Consider the following 17,301-nt stretch of genomic DNA (forward strand, 5'->3'; position numbering starts at 1 on the left):
CTGAGTAATACTCCATTGTGTAAAAATGCTACATCTTTTTCAACCATTCCTCAGGTGATGGGCATCTTGTTTGTTTCTAAGTTTTGGCTATCACAAATTGTGCTGCTATAAACATAGGCACACATATATCACTATGATATGATGTTTTCAGATACTCCGGGAAAATTCCCAGTAGAGGAATAGCTGGTTTAAACGAGATTTCCAGTCCAACTTTTCTAAGGAGTCTCCACACTGATTTCCATAATGGTTGCACCCATCTACACTCCCACCAGCAGTGGAGAAGGGTTCCTTTTCCCCCACAGCCTCTCCAACATTTGTTGTTCATTGATTTCTTTATGATAGCCATTCTTTCTGGGATTCTCATGCAATTTTAAAGAATATTTTAGTTTGGATCATTTAAAAAAGTGATTTCTATTGTTCTTCCACAAATCAATTCCAGACTCTTTCTTTCTTTCCTTCCTTTTTTTTTTTTGTGTGTATGCATTTTAGTATAGGGTCTACTGGGTCTCACTATGTAGATCCGACTCAGTGATTCTCCTATTTTCAGCCTCCTGAGTGCTGGGATTACAGGTGTGCACCACCACACCCAGCCTCAATTGCTATCTCAGCATACCCAGAGGGTAGGGCTGGCATGACACGCTGGGGATTGACCCCAGGCCTCTGAGCTCTGCCTAAGCAGGTGATTTAATCTCCTGAGCTATCTGGCCAGCCCCCAGACTTTGTCTTTCAAAAATGCATTTAAATAGAAAGAAAATAAAACTCAGATAGTAAAACTTTTCCTCGGCATTGTCTTGTATTTCTGATGTGACTAACTTAATCCTAAAGTTGAAGGGAATTAAAGATGAAGAAGTCAAAATCAAGATACACCCGTGTGGGGTGGTGCCTTTGCCTCTTTTCTCTGAATAGCTGTGGAGCCTTCAAGGAAGAACTGGGAGAGCAGTGCATTTTCTGGAGTGAAAAATTAACTCCTCCATATGATATGTGCTCTAAAGCAAAGAGAAGCCATTGTTTTTATTAGCGGAAAGCCAGGGTGGTGTTCTCACTAATCAACAGTCAGGATGAGGGCCAGAGATTTACAGCCATCAAGCATGTTTAAACACAGTGAGGCAGATACGAGAGCTTCATGGCAGTTTGTTAATCAAGACTTATCATCCAGTTTTGTGTACTTTAGCTTATTAATGCTTTACGTGGGACCTTCATGAAAAATAGAACCATGCCAGTATTTTAGACTAGAAAGTGGCGATGTTCCTCACTTCGGCTTTGAAGGGAGTGGACGTGCCCCAGTTGCTGCTCTCTGGCCCTGCCCCTGCTCACGCACGAGCTCCGCTCACTGCCCGTCGTCTGGACGTCTGTGTGATTTACAAGGTCCAGTTCCACCCTGTTCCTCAAAGAACCTTCACCTAGAAAATAAGCTCGCGGTGGGATCCAACGTGCTTTCTCAGGGGGCTGAGTATTCGTCTGCAGGGTTAGAAGCACAGTAGAGAAGTTCTATTCGAGGAGAGCCTACAAGCTCTTAGCATTTCAGGGGTTTGTCCAGGGAGATGCTCACCAAGATGACAAGAGCAAAGATGGCCACGAACCGAGTGGTGAACCCCACCCCGAGGTCCCTCAAGTCTCTCTGGAGGTGCAAAGCCAGGATTAAGACCAAATACAATTTCCAAGTAAAGGTCAACTATACAGTGACTGCAAACGTGACAGGGTGAGATAGGGGTTTGAGATCACTTTAGTTCTGAACACTCGTCATTCTCATCTGCAATGTGACCTTAGTACTAACATTTGCCACTGAAGGCTTCTGAGAGACAAATGAAGCATGTGGCTTGATGGCTCCTAACGTGGTGTACTGGTTCAAATGCGTGGTAATTTACTAATTGTCACTATTCTTAATCTAATCCCATGGATTCAGCATTACTTAAGAAATGCAAATATTCTTGTTTCTTCATGTGTAATGTAGACTGCTTTACCACTACTAGAGTTATTTAGTAAGGTGCCCTAGAATATGGGCTGGGGAGATGGCTCAGTTGGTGCTAGTTAGATAAGAATTTGTTATGTAAAAGTAAAAGAAAAAAGCAAATGCTATTAAATAATTGCCTATTCCAAAATGGTTTCATAGAAGCAACACTCCTAGATTACAGTATTATTTTATTATTAGATGGAGAAACAATATTGCAAGAAATGATTTGTTGCATCAGTTTCATCCAAATTATGAGCAGAGCCGGCCAAATAACTCAGCGGATTAAAGCACCTGCAAGCAGGCACAGGGCCCAGGGTTCAATCCCCAGGCCTGCTGTGCTGGCCCTTTCCTTGGGGCCTGCTGAGATGGCAATTGAGACTGGGCAAGGTGGTGCGCTCCTGTAATCCCAGCTCTTGGGAGGCTGTAAACATGTGGATCACTATGAGTCTGATCTAGTAGTGATACCTTGAACACCCTATAGGCCCGTTCCTAAAATACAACAACAACAACAAAAAAAACCAAAAATAAAAAACAAAATTATGAGCAGTTCCTCCATTCACCAGTAATTCTGGTGAACTTATGCATCTCTTTAAAAATTTATTTGATAAAGGGTCTCACTACTCAGGTTAGACTCATAGTGATCCTCCTGCTTCAGCCTCCCCAATGCTGGGATTACAGCGATACAGTGCGATTGACATTGTTTTCACTGATCTACAATAAACAGCCATAAAAACATGAGCTATTTCTTTTTTTATTTTTATTTTTATTTTTTTATTTTTATTTTTCAAAGTTTTATTGATAAACAGATAGCAATGAGACAGTTTCAAATCAAATCGGAAGTACAGTTTCAACAAATAATACACTGCATATATTCTTCTTAGTGGTTAATTGCTGTACAAGATGCGGACTTGTGATCCTATTTACAAACATCATTAGAACAAATCATTCTATTCATTAAGAGAATGCAACTATATATCTATCCCAACCACTTTGAATACACAGATACAAAATGGACATTCATCTGTATGCCCCATTTTTTCTAAGTTCCGTTATTGAATATTATAGGTGTGTAAACTCAGCAAAATATTCTAAAAGAGTCCAGTAGCCCATAATAGCGTTGGGTCTTCTGTTTAACTGGCAATGTCAGAAATTATTGACCTGAGTCCCCCACAGCTCAACTTAACAGTATGGCTTTATTTCTTATATTTCGACTTCATACTTTTCTACTGGATGGTTAAGACCAAGGTAAAGCAGGACCTATGCAACAAGAGTTGTAGCTTTTGGGTCTGAGAAGGTCAGTGAAATGCCCTCAGGATTTGTCCTGAGATCCTGTACCTCAGATTGTAGAACCTTTATCAGTGCAGCCATGTGGATGAGTCACAGCCATTGCTTGGCCAATGTGCAACATGAGCTATTTCTGTAAGAAATTTTATTCACAGTAAAGTATTTTCCATTAACTAATTTCCTTTCCGTAAAGAGTCAGTATATAGGGCTGGGGAGATAGCTTGGCGATCTAAATGCCTGCCTGGCAAGCACAAAGACCCAGATTCTATCCCTGGTACCGCGTGCCATGCAGGCCCTGGAACCCAGGGCAAAAACCTGCGATTAGAATTTCCATTTGGCCCAGTTACTCCCCTTCTAGGTGTCTTACCAAAAAGCATAAAGGATCATTTTACAGAGATATCTGCTACTTACATTCATAGTAGCACACCCCGTAATACCTAGACCCTAAAAGCAGTCTGTGTGTCAGCCAACAGCTGATGCAGATGTCTTTCTAAGCAACGCCACACTACTACGCCATAAAGAAAGATCGATTTCGGTCATTTGTGGGCAAACGGATGTACCTCGAGTACATAACGCTAAGTACGCGGGAGCTTCAGGGTCGCGCGGTTTCTGTTCTATGAGAACCAAAATATCAATAAAGAGCAAAATAAATGACCATAGGATATATGGAGAGAGATCTTTCGCAGAAGGAAATCAGCCTAAAAGATGGAGGGAGGGAGCCGAGGAAGAGAAAGAGAATAAAAAAGAAATGGAGGCTTGTTGTATACCTGCACTAGCTCACATTAAAGACTGCAGTCTCTCCATTCTGCAATTTATACCCATTTTTAAAAAGGATAAATGAAAAATTCAAAGCAAATGGAAATTCCTTTGCGTCAGTCTCCTGTCAAGTGATTAGTATGAGGCCTTCCTATGATGTATCAGAGGAAAAAAGTCAACTAAATTAGCATTTAAAAATACGCTTGACAAAATAAAAATACCCTTGACTAGACTGGTCATCAGAACTTAGTGGGTCACGTGCCTGGAATGCTCTGTGACAGCAGGGCAGGGCAGGGCAGCGCTCTTCCTTACTGTGCCCCAGGCCCCTGCAGCCTCCTGCGCTGCACTCGCCTCAGCCTGAGCTTGCTGCCTGACCTACGCGGGCACCCTGCTCGCAGCTTGTCCCTCCTCTCCCCCTCCGGGAGGCCCCCCGGCCCTCAGAACAGGGCCCTGCCCTCCCCTGCAGTCCTCCCTCAGGGCTGCGCAGGACCCCTCAGCCTGAACTCAGCCGCTCCGCCTCTTTGTGACGCCAGCAGACTCCACCTTGCCTGTGCTGCCCGCCCTTCCCCGACGTCTTGGAGCTGGTGTTAATACAAGGTCTGTGTGTGCTTTTCGGGTTTTGTGTGCATGTGGATGGTTTACAGGATTTTTAGGTGGCAAAAGTAAACACTCTGTAGGTCCTGGGATTTTCTGTGTGCTTTGTGGCCAGAGCAGAAAATATAGGAATATGAATGAAAAATGGTTCAAATAAGTGAAAATGCTTTTAAAAATCACTAACTCTAATGGCTCTAAAATATTTCAGGACATTAGCATGTGACACAAACAACATGGAATAAAACCTTATTTAGTAGAAGTTTGGGACTCTGGTCTCATTCTTTTTAATGTGGGCAAAGCGATAGTGATAGTGGAAAGCTGAAAGACACATTGACAGCCTCTAAGACAGGCAGGCACAAAGAGCCTGACAGGCTCCTCCTTGCCCACCATCATCTCTCAAGCCTGGCCTGGCCTGCCCTCTTCCCACAATGGACATGGTGTCTCAAGAAGTCTCCCCTACAGCCTCCTTCTGGGGTCCCCTTTGCCTGCTCCCCAGCAGGGCCCCTCAGTCTCTTCTTGAACCCAGACCAGGTTCCATGCTCTTGGGATGGCCAAGGCAGTGCCAGGTATACTGATGCAGTCCAGCAGTAATGCACCTACCTTTAGTGAAATTCCACATAAAGAACGTTTCTAAACTCAGAGCGAGGAATTGCCTGAGAATCCATCCCTAGAGTGTGGCCTGTACGACACTTGGAGCCCAGAACAAGGCCAGACCCACAGCCGAGTCGGGGCTAAAGCCGAAGAGGAGGGGAGCGCATAGTGCAGATGATTGTGAAGCTGGGCTTCCACAGTCAGCAAGCAGAGGGAGGAAAGACACACCCCTTGTCCTTGTCTTGGGTCCTCTTTTGCTTTGGCCAACAGGGTCCCCTTTGCCTGCACGCAAGGGGATTCTAAGAACTATGGCCTGGTTACTTATTTCAGTAGGCTAGCATGCTAGCAAGTACTGCTTAATTCACTGACAGAATACTTTTTAGAGTGGGCTAGAAGATGCCTGTATAAGTGAAGGGAGTCAGGGCTAAAGCCTAAATAAATGTCGGGGCTTTGCTCCAAGAAACAGATAGTAGGGTGTTGACTGCAACATCATTTGTAATACCAAAAAAAAAAAAAAGTTGAATGACTAATGGACTTAAAAATAACAATTATTCATGGAATGGAACATTATACTTTTGAAAAATTAATATAATACACATAATATATATTACTTTCATTTGATTTTTATTTATTTTTGGTATCAGGAATTGAACTCATGACCTCAGGCTTTCTAGGCAGGTGCTGTGTCACTGAGCTAAATCCCCAGCCCATATATGTATTATCTTCAAGTAATACTAACTTTTGGAAATGAAGTAGAGAAATGGTATTATAGGAGAGTTGACTTTATATCTTTATTCATTAAAAATTGTGAAATAAATATATCAAAGGGCTAGATATTTGTTAAAGTAAGCTGGTTGTTGCCATGAGGCCATTATAGTATTGTATCCGTTTTGGTAAATCCAAATCTTTCATCATCATGGGATCCTGCTGAGGTAAAGAATCAAGGCTTCACCCGCTGTCACATCACAGGGCAGAGCAACAAGTGGAGCTGAAGGTGTGCTGGAGGGAATTAGTCATTAAACCTGTTGCAGCTGTCCAGAGACCCCACAGACAGACTGCGTGCTTTCTGAGAGCAGCATTTTCTTTTAAAAAATTTAAGTAATATCCTAATAACAACAGCTAAAGAGACTCAAAAGCTTAAAAACGAAGAAAATGCACATACAATTTCAGCTCTGACAGATAAAAACCTATACATATGATTTTATAAACACATACATGCCTGCGTGTATGTAAGAATTAACACCATTTTGAGCATATTACTCAAACTTAGATAAATGTAGATATTGTTCTGTGTTACCTAGTTTCCTTTAACACAGTATTAGTAGCTGTGTAGTTTTGTTACATGGTTAAATTATTACTCAACCACTTCTCAACTACTGGATTTTTAAATAGTTTCTAGGTTTAAAAAAAGATAATAATTTCTTGGCCAAGGAATATGTTTTAAAATGTGCCCCAATTCCAGAGCCGTTGCCACTGAACCCGAGGTAGGCAGGTAAAACCGTCACGGAGGTTCATGCCCCTCCTGGGGTGCCAGCTCCTGCCATGCTGGTAGCTGAGGTTCCAAAGTTCTTGTCTCCGGAGAACATAAAGACATCTATCCCATCATGCACCTCCTGGAGGACACAGCCAGGACATGGCACGGATTAATCCCAAAAAGCGGCTTTGCTCAGTGACACTTGGCACTGTGGAGAGCAGGACTGACCCCCCCAGTGGCACAGTGACAGTGCAGTCTTTTGGGCGCAGTTAATATTGGTGAGGCTATAACACATGGCTTCCTCCCATGAAATTATTTCTGCACACACACACGCACACCCCTCTCAATAGCCTAGCAACTCATCTGCCTCTGCTTTCAAGGTTGGGTGTATCTCTCATTCCCATAGATAATGGAATTACAGAGAAGTATCTCTCACACGTCCCCTGCGCACATCTCTGCCACAGTCGGCACAAGCAAGTGCAACAAAGGCTTCTCAGCTCTGTTAAGGAGATCAAATCTAGCTTGGACTGCTTGTTGTCTAATCAGGCTTTGCTTTCAGGCTTCTACTGGGACACAAGCATATTATAGGAGGAAGCCTTACATACAACATTAAAGCTGTGCTATGCCTGCAGTTCCTTGGATTACTTCAGCTTCACAATCAGTGACGAATGTACACTGTAAAAGATGGTTGAGGCCTCAACTCTTCTGATGAATGTTATAGATTAAAAATGAGAATATTTATGACAATGTGGGGGAGGGCAGAGATCGAGAGAGATGGGAGAGAAAGGAGCTGACCAGGGAGAGTGGGTGTGATGATGCCGATGACTTCCGTACTGGAGGAGGAGGAGGAAGGGTAGCACTTCTGCAGGACTTGCTCTGACGAAGGGGCAAAGGACCGTGCTTTGAAACAAATTAATTTTGGAGTGACTTTGGGAGATGGCTCGATAGGCTTTTCTAGTTGAAAAATCAGACAAACTGCTAGATCATATTTGAAATATACTCATTAGATAGATGAAGACAGATTGCTATTAAAGCATTAAGAACAGGGAAGTTACTTCCCAGAGATAATGCCCAGACTGGGCAGAACAGAGAGAGAATGACCAGATTGGGCAGAAAAAGAAGGCAAGATAAGATGTCTGGCCAGGTGGCAGCATACACTTGTAATCTCAGCACTCAGGAGGCTGAGGCAGGAGGATGGGCAGTAGCTTGAGGCCAGTTTGAGCTACACAGTGAGTTTAAAGCCAGGCTGAACTAAGAAGTGAGACTCTGGAGAGAGAGGAAAGTGAAGAGAGAGAGAGAGAGAGAGAGAGAGAGAGAGAGAGAGAGAGAGAGAGAGAGAGAGACAGAGACAGAGACAGAGACAGACAGAGAGACAGAGACAGACAGGCAGGCGCAGGCCCAGAGACACAGAGATGAAGACGCGCGCGCACAGGCAGAGGCGGAGAGAGGCCCCGCCTGCGCGGTCTCTTCCCCGCGGTCTCCCTCCGCCTGCCGCGGGCCCTCCGTTCCTGGACTCCCGCAGGGTCTGCTGTGCGACCTGCTTGGCCGTGAGCCTGCAGTTTCAGGTCTGCCTGGAAATCCTGGGGAGCGAGGGCGAAGCAGACGCACCCCCGACACACTGGCTCGGCCCGCTTGGCTCTTCACTGCTGCGCCAGGGTAGACTTGTCGCGCCGCTTCTGGGCCCCCATAACGTGGCCTTCCTCACTCCGGGACGAGCGTCCTTGTGTCGGCGGTGGCGCGACCGCGAAGTCCTTGGGGCGCCCTGCAGGTTCCGTCCGCACCCGGCGGGGGGCGCCCTCCGGGCTGGCGGCGTCGCCTGGGCTCGGCGCGGCTGCAGGCCTCGCTGGAGGCGGCCGCGCTCCGCGCTGCTCGCTGTGCTGTACTGTGCACCCCGCGTCGGACTTGGCGTTTCAAAGTTGTAAAATATCTGCGACAGGCCCGACGGGAAACGGCGTGAGGCAGCGCGGTGCAGGGCTAAGGCTCCCCGTGGGCCTTCCCGCAGCCCTCAGGCCTCAGGCCTCGCGCACCGCCCTCGGCTCCTGCGCCTCCTCTTCCCGCAGGCTGTCCTTCCTGGGTGACTCTTAGCTTGTTCGCTGCAAGGAGTCCGCGCGGGCCAGGCCTCCTCCGCCCCTGATTGCTTCTCCTCTTTACCCCTTGCTGTGCTCCCTCCTCTCTTGGTTCCTCTATCCTTCTCCCAAATGCCTGCCGTATTTCCTTTATTTTACTCTGATTCATATTTTGGGTCTCTCTGTAAGAGAAGCCAGGCAAACTTTAACACTATGTGTTTGACTTATTTTGCTTAATGTTGTGGTTTTAAGATGCATTCCTTTCCTTTCAAATGACATGATTTCATTCTTCTTTACGGTTGAATAAATCCCATTGTGCATACATACACCATATTTAAAAATCTATTTATCAGCTGTAAGACATACAGCCCACTTACGTCATCCAGCTATTGTGAGTAGGGATGCTACTTATGTGGGGATGCTACATATGTGGGGATGCATGGATCACTACACATGATTTTTCTTTTTTATCTCCTTTGGGAATATATCCAGGAAAATATAATTGGGTCAAATAGAATTTATATTCTTGGTTTTTTTTTTTTTGAGGAATTTCCATAATGGTTGAAATAGTGTACATTTCCACCAACAATGAAAGGGCTCCTTTCCCTCAGAACCCATGCTAGCATTTCTTGCTTGCTGATAGCAACTCTGAGTGGAGCAAAATACAATCTTGAGGTTATTCTGACTTACATTTCCACAATGGCTAAAATGAAGAGCATTTCCTGCATATTTGTGCTTCTTGTGGGAATTGTCTACTCAGTTCATTTGCCCTCTTTCTGACGGTGCCATTCGTTTGGAGGAGACAGGTTTCATTTGTTTGTTTTTGTTTTTTTGAGGCAAGGTCTCACTGTAGTTGAGGCTGGCCTTGAATTCACCATGTAGCCCAGGCTTGCCTCAAACTTGTGGAGGAGATAACTTTTTTGAGCTCTTTACGTCGTCTGGAGTTTAGTCCTCTGTTGGAAGTGTAGCTAGAAATTCTTTTCCCCACGCCATAAGTTATCTCCTCACTCTCTTGCTCTCCTTTGCTGTGCAGAGCTTTGCACTTTGCTACGACCCCATTGCTGATTCTTGGTGTTACTTCCTGTGTTCAGGACTCCCTTGCTATGCCCATGTATTTCCCATGCTATCCTCCAGCAGTTTCAAAATCCTTTTTTTATATCCAAGTCTTTGGTCCATTTTTATTTAATTTATTAGTATAGGGTCAGAGGTATGAGTATAATTTCATTCTTCTGCACACAGATATCTAGTTTTCTTATCACTATTTGTTGAAAAAGCTATCTTTTCTCCAGTATGTTTTTGGCCTCTTTATCAAAGATCCTCTAAAAGTAAGGTCGTGCATTAACTAACCGTTAATTTGCAATACCAACTGAACTAAGTCAGCATGGTGCTGAATGTAGACCGTTTCTAACAATATAAAAGCAGAGTTGGAGGGAAGGTGGTGGGCTGTTGATTCTCCTGAAGATGGTTGTCATGCTCATTTTCCTGATTCAAACTCACCCTCAGAGGATCTCACATCCTCACTGCCACTGAAGAAGGCTGCAATTCTCCTTGGGGGAGCTCCTGTCCTAACCTAGAGCCGTCTCTTCCTGGCTCCAGTGCAGAGCCCCAGCCTGCTGCACAGCTCCTTCACCCCACTGGCACAGGTGCTCCAGTTCCTACCACTGGCCTTTGAGTCTTCCCAGTACAGATCCGTGAGGCAGATTTGCACGAGACATTGGCATGGGCTCTCCGCCTCCAGCGGGACTCAAGGAGGGCATTGCCATAGGCTCTGGGTCTTCAGCTGGGCTCATGCAAGACATTGTTGTAGCCCAGGACCTCAACTGGATTCTTTGGGTCTCTAGTGTGTGACTAGGTTTCTTGCATTGTTTTGCATTTGGCTCTTTGAGTGAATATTATAAAATAACCCCATCACGTATGTGTCCTGTATTAAATCTCCTTTTGTGTGAACCCCGACCATAGTAGGTCAGTAGGGTTGTTCCTGGGTCTTCAGCTGATGTGACGCTTCTTCATCCACTTCCCCGCCCTACTGCCAACTGTCTTTTCCTTCTGAGAGCAGTTCTCAAAGGCAGTATGAGCCAGCATTCAGGGACTGTTACCTGGAAGAGTGGAAATGCAGTTTCCAGAGCCAACATGTGCTGGCCAGCATGCTTTATTCCCTCTGGTGCTTGTCAAAGAACAGCATAGACAATTAACAGAAATAGTGTAAGCAATCAGACATGGAGAAGAAAAGAATAGCACCAGAACAACCTGAGAGTTCAAGACGTTTAATAATTTTCTTTACAGATTAGTCCTTGGGCGAGCTGAAGCATTAACAACACTTGAACAACTTGTCTCTGAAAAATCATATATTCATGCATGAAAATCCCAAGATGTCGTGTGAATTTCTTCAAGGACTAAAAGAAACACATTAGTATATAAGTACCCAGGAAGCCTTGGATGAATTTGCTCCTTTGTCATTTTGCTTCACAGATAGGCATTTGTTTTGGAAATTATAATTAGCAAGTATGTAGCTATAGAATACAAAAATGCATTTGAGGTCTCTTTGCATAAACCTGGTATTTATACTCTCTGCTAAAACTTAAAAAAGGAAAAAGAAGAAAAAAATTATGGTGTATAAAAAGATAATAAAAATGAGATTAAAAGCAATCAAATAACCAATCTACACCTCTCTGAACTGACAGCAGTGGGCAAGGACACGCTTCTATCCAGGCGAGCTTCCTACAAATGTACGAGGTCTGGCTGCGCAGCTCGTTGTCTCTGTACACTTTTTTCCTTTTGATGGTGCAGATGGACACACAATCAGAGAGAACGCACAAGGGTTCTATTAGACAGGTGAGCTGGGAAAGCTTGCCTATCTTCCTCTAGTCCTGGTTGATCATTACCTTGATCAAATAAAAGGCCACATGTTCAGCTGCCCTTCTGGCCCGGTTACTGCAGAAAGAAGGAAGCGAGGGGAACAGGAAGAAAAGAAGACAAGAGAGGTGTCACACGAATCTGCATGTCATCTCAGATGCGGGCAGGTGCCATATGCCCAAATCCTTTGTTAAAAAATAAGCCAGACCATTTAAGTGTTCTCTCAAAATGGGTGAAAATGACTCACAATAAGTCATTTATTCCTTTTGTAGTGGAAATAATAACTCCTTGAATTCAAACTTTTACAATTAGAAATATTGTGTGATGGTCACATAGACAAAAAGCTGGATGTGGCCTTAGATGTGAAGAACTAAAGGGTGGAGGGTGAGAGGAAGAGATACAGAAAGAAAGTCAGGGAGCAATTACTCTCCACGACTTCATCTTGTCTCTTTGTCAGACGCAGCACGCAGAGACTCCTTCACCCTCGTGCATGTGCAGAGTGCACAGTTTTAGTAATGGTGAGAGCACACATGGTTTTCTGTGTGTTGCTCTGGAAATACTCTAGTTTAAGGATTATCACTGAATAGTATCTTCTTTTTTTCCATTTCAGTTTGGTAGCTAATTGAATGTGCATTAAGATATTTCTGGGGCTGGGGAGGTAGCTCAACAATTTAAGTACCTGCCTGGCAAGCACAAGGATCTAGGTTCAATCCCCGGTACCGCATGCCATGCTGGCCCCAGAACCTGGCATGGTAGCACATGCCTATGATCCCAGTACTGGGGAGGCTGACACAGGAGCATCACTATGAGTTAGAGCTATGTAGTGAGACCCTGGACCAAATAAATAAAAAAATACATTTTTAAAAATTAAAAAAAATAAAAATATATTTCTGCAAGTAAACATTACAAAATGCATTGGATTTTTGGTTCCTGTTTGTTTTTTAAAAATAAGTTTTAAAACTGGTTATCTTCTGAGACACATATTTAAACATGATAGATATGGAGAAATATTTCAAATTGGTATATATGATAGCAGATTTACCTTAAAATATGTATTTTTGTTATCATTAAGAAAATGTTAAAAAAAAAAAAAGAAAATGTTGGGAAAATTAAGCCTTGAATTGTTGACAGTGATATTCCAGGTGGAGAAAGACTTTCTGTATGATGATTCCTTGTAATCACTAATTTTGTTTTTATAACTCAGCTGTATTTATTACCTCTTAGCAGAACATGACCTGGGCACTCACCTCCACTCACAGGCCTTGTTCCGAATGATTTCTGAAGTAGCTCTGCAGTATCCCTAGGAAGCTGTCTCTCCCTTGAAACAGTACTTTTCTTTGGAAAACAAGCCCGGGCAGCTCCTGCCATCAAGTTTTTAGTATACTGTACTTCTAGAAGCCTAGGACATGCGATTCAAAACTCCTGGGGAAAGTTTTAAAAAACATCTTATAAGAAAACTCAAGCTATCTTAGCAAATATTCCTTTAAACATCAGGGAATAAACACTTCAGAGACACAAGATCTGGTCTGCTAAGCAATCTGGCTCGGCAGCTAAGCACTTCAGACCTCACAGAGTTAACAGTTAAGTTACATCTTACCACAACATCTCAACTTGTTAAAATAAACCAGGGTGAATCTACAGAAAACACTGCTAGCTCTGCATTAGTGCCTAAAATATCACAGTATGTAATCATTAAGTTTGGTTGATTACTAATACAATTAGAAACAATCTAAAGCATCTCCTACTGTAAGTTGTTTAGGAATTTGTACTATAACAGTACATACTACAAAGTGTGCATCAGTGACCAGGGGCTAACCTGTAGTTTCCTCAGAATTCTGCTACTCAATAAGCTTTTATTGAATCTGATCAGTCAAATCTGTGGAAAGATCTAACCTGGAATATTTATTATGTTTCTAAGGGAACTTTTTGCAAGATCAAACTTTATTCATTCTAACTCAAGGGAAATGATAGGCATTGTTTTGATCAATGAAAGTTATATAGAAAGTCAGAGTTTTCGTTGCAGTCGCCCAGGTTAGATGTAAGCCAAATATATAACAGACCATATGTATTTTCCCAAACCAGAATTTAAATAATAATTTTAAGCAAGAAGCAGGTTTTAGAGGTTGTGTCTAGAAGAGGTAAATAGATAAATGGGATGTGGAACACTCACAGCTGAATAACAAGAATGCTTGGGACTCTGTGGGGGGGGTGCGGGGGGGGGCTTGAGTCTTGAAGAAAAGTATAATCCTATTTCTAATGTGAAATGAAGCTGAATAAGAGACATGGTTTTATTCATCAATTTTGAAAGACTAAACACCAAGACTTTCAAACCTCAGCATGAAAAAAAATGTGATTTTAAAGCAATGTCACTTAGCTTATATTTAAGACTGCTAAAACAGAGACTTGACAACTACCAAGCAATTCACCCATATCGCAGAGGATCAAACTTGGTCTGTCTGTTCTACTGACACCAGCAAGGGTGGTGTCTGCTCAGCTCTGAGCGTCTGATTTCAAACTGTGAAGAGAAAGCCTTTGCATGGTAGTCAACTGAAAGCCACACGGGTCCTGTACAGATTAGTTTAAACTGGGTTGTTGTGTTAGTTGATACATTGTGTCGACTTGGCTGAATCAGCTCCAGCAGATCTCAGCGTGGGGACCTAGCCCTGCAGGAGGGCAGGACCCAGGAATTGAGAAAGGCAGGAAGCCGCCCCGCTTCCGTGGAGAAGTCCCAGTCTTCCGAGGAGCTTGATCTTCGCAGTCGCGTCACCTCGGGGCTCCAATCTTCACCGTGGAGCTCCGATATCCACAGTCAGCGCAGAAGGAAGAGAGGCTGGATGGACGCCTCAGCGGCTGCTCCTCCTCTGCTCTTCATTGTTTTCTGCCCCATGAATTGCTGTCGTTTGCCTTGGAGCCCGTGGAATACGGACTGAACCCTCCCATATCTGTGAGCTAAATAAACCTTTCCTTCCTTGATTTTAAATGTCAGGTATTTGTCCCAGCAACGAGTAAAAAGTAACTAAGACAGGTTTGTAGCAACCCCCTGACAGCTTACCCCAACCACGTGATTGCATCGCCACTGCTGAAGGGGTTCTGGCCAGAGGTGGAGCATGTTTGTCTGCCTGAGTGCATCCCGGTAACTGCCCTTGCCACTCCTCAAACATGAGTCTTGGTGACTTTTCATCGCATGCAGTTGTGACCTCACTCTTGCTGCTAACTTTGACTTTTTTGGGGATGTATTGCAGCATGATCAACAGAGGCCTTCCATTCCATGGTTGCCACATTTCAGGGACCCGTGGAATCAAGCACACCCTGGAGTAGATAGCTTTGGGCACATCCTTGGCCAGAGATTACACACTTTTGTTCAGGTGGAATTGTCTGTAATCTGCCATCTCCATAACGAGCAATTGCACCAGCTTTTTCAAGCAGTCAAGGTAGATCAAAGCTGGGCTTTGTGAGCTGATCAGCTGGCAAGAGGAACACAGCCAGGATGAACGAGGCACAGCAGAAGCTCGGTTGACACGTTCTGTGCTTCCCTTGTTTTATCTAGACAGATAAGAGAAGAAAGTACTGCACTGGAAAGGAGTGAGGAGAGCGTGTTGTTAATGCATTCAAATAAAAGCCTAAGAAGTACATAGACGTCCCTGAGTAGTATTAGGCTGATTTTTAGCATGAATTTTGTTAGCTGTATGAGTTTTTCTCCATCACCATGGAGGAAAAGATTCTTACCCTACCTCTCCCCACATCTCACACTTTAAGAGGAGTTTTGTTAACAGTATAGAACTTTTTAAAAAAAAAATTTAAAATTTTTTTCACAGTGTAGAACTTGCTGCAGATCTATTTCTTCTGGAATTGAACTGTCTGTCTGTCTGTCTGTCTGTCTGTCTGTCTGGCTGGCTGGCTGGCTAGTGAGTGACTCAGGAAAGGGCCCATGCAGGAGCCTCTCCATGTGGGCTTGCAAGCCAGAGGAAGTTTTACGGAATATAAAAACTTCCTCATGATATTCAGAGCTCTAGAAAGTATTGCTACCTCATCTGATTATGAGTGTGAAGAACTTTATTGTCTAGGCAGTGAATAGAAGTCCCTGAGCTCCCAAAATAATTTCAATTTCTTTGAGGCTCTTTCTCTCCCATAGCTTTAGTTCTATTCTAAGACTATATCATTAATTTCACATACTTTCTCCATAAATTTTGTCCCAGTTAAAATAGTTACATATTCAAATATACTCCTGAATTAAGAGTTTGCATGTTTTTCTAGAGCAATTTTGGAATTGGTGTCATAATACTAATAAATTTTGTATTACCAAAGTAAAATAAAATGATATTGTTTTCTTCCTAAACATAAGCAGAACAAAATTGTATGACATTTGCCCATAATTTCCTATCATTTTTAACTGGCACCACTATATAGACATGGCCTCACATGGAAAATTTCAAAATAGTATATGCGATTGATGTGACCACCTATACCACTCTAAATCACTGCATGTCTAGCACACGCGCTGCTGAGAGTGACCCCCTCCTCCTCTCACGTCATGGCATATGAGGGACTGCTTACTGACTGGCTTTTCTGGCACAACATGGTTTTAAGACCAGTTCCTTGTTCATCTGGTCCCAGTAACTACTTAAGACATAGTCCTGGAGTTTGGCAGAGGATTTACTAACTTGCAAGAGGAATTAGTAGGCCGGCCTGATGACCAGCGCACTACAGCACCTGCTCAGGCCAAGTGCAGCAGCAAAGGCTCCGTCCCCAGAGTGCCATGCTGGCCCTACCCCAGGGTAGCACTGAGAGGGCTATTGAGACTGAACGTGGCACAGAGTGCCTTTAATCCCAACACGTGGGAGGCTGAAAACAGGAGAATCACTACTAGTTGGATCTAGAGAGAGAGAGAGAGAGAGAGAGAGAGAGAGAGAGAAAGAGACAGAGAGAAAGACAGAGAGAGAAAGAGAGAGAAAGAGACAGAGACAGAGAGACAGAGAGAGACAGAGACAGAGAGACAGAGAGACAGAGACAGAGAGACAGAGAGACAGACACAGAGACAGAGAGACACAGAGAGAAACCAGATGCTCATAGCTATTTCTGAGTTTTCGTAGCATAAGTGGCAAGTCTCTTGAATTTTGATGTATAATAAGCAAATGCCATAATTAATTCTTGAGTTCTTGTATGAAATAATAAGTGTAGGGAATGCTTACCTGTGTAAGGTGTTGGCTATGTGTGTAATCTGCATTTTCTTACTAAGACTTCATGTCACCCCCAGGAGCAAGCTACTGTTGTTATGCTGCACTTTACAGATGAGGAAACTGTGCACCGAAGCAGGCAAAGTCCTCAAAGTTAAGTACGTCATAAACAGCACCAGCAGCAGGAGAAGAAACGGAAGCAGAAACAACCAAGAGTTGAAGTTGAACTTCCGGATATGTTAACTTGGATTCTAAATTATTATAGTTTTGCCCAGGATTGAACTTTTGTCTACCCATCCTCCCTTCTAACTCCTTCCCACTCCTGTCTTTGTGATAGTCAGCTATTGTTGGCTGCCATAAAATACTTAGGAGGACAGTCAGAATGTGACCTTTCAATCAAAGTCCTCAAATTATTCATCAGGAAGGAAGGGAGGAAGAAAAAGGATGGAAAAGAAAGGACAGAAAGAAGGAAATGGGAAGGAATGAAGGATGGCAGGAAAGAAGGAAGAAGGAAAGAAGAGAGGAAGGAAGAAGAAAGAAAAAAGGAAGAGAAAACAA

The sequence above is a fragment of the Octodon degus genome, unplaced genomic scaffold, assembly GCF_000260255.1.
Source record: "Octodon degus isolate 3935 unplaced genomic scaffold, OctDeg1.0 scaffold00034, whole genome shotgun sequence".
NCBI classification, from domain to species: domain Eukaryota; kingdom Metazoa; phylum Chordata; class Mammalia; order Rodentia; family Octodontidae; genus Octodon; species Octodon degus.